Genomic DNA, 4,244 nt, shown 5'->3' with positions numbered 1-4,244 from the left:
TGTCTCTGTTATCCATAGGCAATGTTCCCTCTAATTGTTGATGGGAGGAGTCATTTTCATGAGATTATTTTGTAATATTAGTGATTTGGCCCATTTGTAATGAAAATAAAATAAATCTTGTTTTTCATAAGCTATGGATTAGTATTGTACAATATGTCTGGCGGGGGATCCTGCTTTGGAAATCATTTGTACCCCTTTCAGAGATCACATTTAGTTGCCCTTAAACATCCTCATGTTGCACAATGAAATGTAAGCATAGGATGAAGTGTGCATTCCTGTAACTTTCTCTAGTAACAGCATTCCATGATTAATATCAATAAATTAACATTAATAATAAATGACAGTAGAATAAGCACACGTATGACTGAGGAGTCATAGTGTAACTTTGTGTGGTGTTTGAGTTGTCCGACTTTTAGTGTGGCCATAAACGCACCAGTGGCTGTGTTGGTGACAGATGACAAGTTGCTTTTGGCCTGCTTTGTAAGGCAGAAAATGACTAGTTTTTTTAGATAGAAGTTTTTAGGGCCCGCATGGCCCATTGCAAAAGGGAGTCCTTATGCAATGGGACATAAGGACCTATTGAATTTCTAAGGTTTTATTATTATTATTACTCTTCCGCAACTTTGCGCTGTAATTTGACCCCCTTAACATACTTCAAAATTCACCAAATTTTACACACACATCAGTAATATACAGCAAAACTTTTAATCAAAAAACCAAACCTCAAAACTCAAAATTGCGCTCTAGCGCCCCCTATGAAAAAAAAAATAGACTGCCTGTAACTCCCACTAGGAAGGTCGGAGAGACACGAAACAAAAACCTTTATGTAGGTGTGACTTAGACCTAGATTTCATAATAGTATATTCTCGGGCAAAAATCAACAGGAAGTTGGCAATTCCCCCTTCAAGACAAAAAAGTACTAAAAACAGTAACTTTTGCCTCTTTGAGCTGTATTTTGACCCCCTTAACATGCTTCAAAACTAACCAAACTGAACGCACACATCAGGACTGGCAAACATTGCGATCTAAAAAAAAACCTAACCCCAAATCTCAAAATTGAGCTCTAGAGCAATTTTTGAATAAAACCGAGAAAAAACTGCTCCTCGGAAGAAAAAAATTACAAAACTGCCTGTAACTCCCACCGGGAAGGTCGGATTGACATGAAACAAAAACCTCTCCGTAGGTCTCACTTAGACCTACATTTCATAAATTGACAACCCCCAGCAAAAATCTACAGGAAGTTTGCTATTCCCCCTTCAACACAACATTTTTGTAAAAACCGGTCACCTTTCTTCAAACATTATCTCCTCTGAGCGCGTTTGTCGTTTCAGCTTCAAACTAACACAGGAGAGAGATTGAACCCTTCCAAATAAAAGTTATCGAAGGAATTTTTCTAACTGCTCCGGTTTTGATTTTATGAGCCTTCAAAGAACCGCTGCGCTGATGCTGCTGCGCTGCTGTTTTCTCAAGATGGCTGCTTAAAAGCAGGAAGCACCAGCGTGCCCACACAATGCAGACAAGGTAGGTACACTAGACAAAAGTATTGGGACACTTCGGACTAAAAGTAGACAAAAGTATTGGGACACGTATGACTACCACTGAACAAAAGTATTGGGACACGTACCACGACAACTGGACAAAAGTATTGGGACACTTGGGACTACAACTTGACAAAATAATTGGGACACTTATGACTACCACTGGACAAAAGTATTGGGACACTTACGATGCAAACTGGCCAAAAGTATTGGGACACTTACACTGGACAAAAGTATTGGGACACTTAAGACGAAAACTGGACAAAAGTATTGGGACACTTCGCACTAAAGGTAGACTAAAGTATTGGGACACTTAGGACTACCACTGGACAAAAGTATTGGGACACTTACACTGGACAAAAGTTTTGGGACACTTGGGACTAAAACTTGACAAAAGTATTGGGACACTTAGGACTAGCACCTGCCAAATACGCGGGCCCGACCAATGCTGCTTGCAGCTTTAATTATTATTATTATTCTTCCGCAACTTTGCGCTGTAATTTGACCCCCTTAACATACTTCAAAACTCACCAAATTTTACACACACATCAGTAATATACGGCAAAACTTTTAATCAAAAAACCAAACCTCAAAACTGCGCTCTAGCGCCCCCTATGAAAAAAAAAAATAGACTGCCTGTAACTCCCACTAGGAAGGTCGGAGAGACATGAAACAAAAACCTTTATGTAGGTGTGACTTAGACCTAGATTTCATAATAGTATATTCTCGGGCAAAAATCAACAGGAAGTTGGCAATTCCCCCTTCAAGACAAAAAAGTACTAAAAACAGTAACTTTTGCCTCTTTGAGCTGTATTTTGACCCCCTTAACATGCTTCAAAACTCACCAAACTGAACGCACACATCAGGACTGGCAAACATTGCGATCTAAAAAAAAACCTAACCCCAAATCTCAAAATTGAGCTCTAGAGCAATTTTTGAATAAAACCGAGAAAAAACTGCTCCTCGGAAGAAAAAAATGACAAAACTGCCTGTAACTCCCACTGGGAAGGTCGGAGAGACATGAAACAAAAACCTCTATGTAGGTCTTACTTAGACCTACATTTCATAGATTGACAACCCTCAGCAAAAATCAACAGGAAGTTTGCGATTTCCCCTTCAAAACAATTTTTTTTTATAAACCGGTCACTTCTCTTCAAACATTATCTCCTCTGAGCGCGTTTGTCGTTTCATCTTCAAACTAACACAGGAGAGAGATTGAACCCTTCCAAATAAAAGTTATCGAAGGAATTTTTCTAACTGCTCCGGTTTTGATTTTATGAGCCTTCAAAGAACCGCTGCGCTGATGCTGCTGCGCTGCTGTTTTCTCAAGATGGCTGCTTAAAAGCAGGAAGCACCAGCGTGCCCACACAATGCAGACAACGTAGGTACACTAGACAAAAGTATTGGGACAATTCGGACTAAAAGTAGACAAAAGTATTGGGACACTTAGGACTACCACTGGACAAAAGTATTGGGACACTTACTACTACCACTGAACAAAAGCATTGGGCAACTGGACTAAAGTATTAGGACACTTACACTGGACAAAAGTATTGGGACACTTGGGACTAAAACTTGACAAAAGTATTGGGACACTTAGTACTAGCACCTGCCAAATACGCGGGCCCGACCAACGCTGCTTGCAGCTTTAATTTACTCATGTTTTTGGTGTGGTTATGGCCCAATATAAACAGTTTTGCTCAATAAAGTGATCGATATAAATCCTGCCCTCGAAGCATCTCGATGGACGTTACAATAATTGAATGGTGTTCCATTGAACGGCCTTGACGAACACCGTTAGAGCCGCTTGTTGTCACTGTCACTCAGAGTTGCATTGCAAAATTACATAGAATAAATGTGTTTATTTTGTTTAGAATTCAGGTGGGTTTGATTTGGAGCGCGGCATATATTTGGACGCTTGAGCAGTGCGCAATTGCGCAGGCGCGCACCTTAGAGGGAACGTTGTCCATAGGTTTATCTATAACCCATAAAGTAGGCAGGCACGGAGCTATTTCTCAGCGTGTGTTTATTCCAGCCGGCACGTTAATACACTGACACGCAACATCCGGATTCCCATCATGCATTGCTTCAAATCTACGGCAAGTAGTAATGTCCAAAAACATAAAGTATGGTTAGAAAAGATGGTTAGAAAGATAGTGACAGAGAATAGAACGAGGATGGACAATTCAACCCTAAACTCACTCCTTTCCTGCAAATTAAATTTCACAGGTGCTTCCCATACCTATGCTCCTTCAAAGGGTGTGCTACTGGCTGCAAAGCATTGCACTTTCAAATACAACAATGAGTAGAGTGTTAAGTGTGTGTATATGTGTAAATAAATGAACACTGAAATTAAAGTATTTTATTTATTTATATATATATATATATATATATATACATATATAAATAAAAGAAATACTTGAATTTCCGGTTATTCTAGCTATAAATATACACCTCCCCCCTTAACCCCGCCCCCCGCATCGCCCACCCACCTCAAACCCCCCTACCCCCCGAATTCGGAGGTCTCAAGGTTGGCAAGTACCGGTATGTTACTGACAGACATAAGTAAGAACTTTACACTACTTTATATTAGAAATGGCAACAGCGGAGGATGAATGTCCCATAACAAGAAGATAGAGAAAAAGAAGAAGCCTATCAACAACGGTGTCGGCACGAACTACAAAAGGCGGACGCCCGCAATTTATC

Source organism: Nerophis lumbriciformis, linkage group LG03 (genome assembly GCF_033978685.3).
Source record: "Nerophis lumbriciformis linkage group LG03, RoL_Nlum_v2.1, whole genome shotgun sequence".
NCBI classification, from domain to species: domain Eukaryota; kingdom Metazoa; phylum Chordata; class Actinopteri; order Syngnathiformes; family Syngnathidae; genus Nerophis; species Nerophis lumbriciformis.
Note: the sequence above shows the minus strand (reverse complement) of the source record.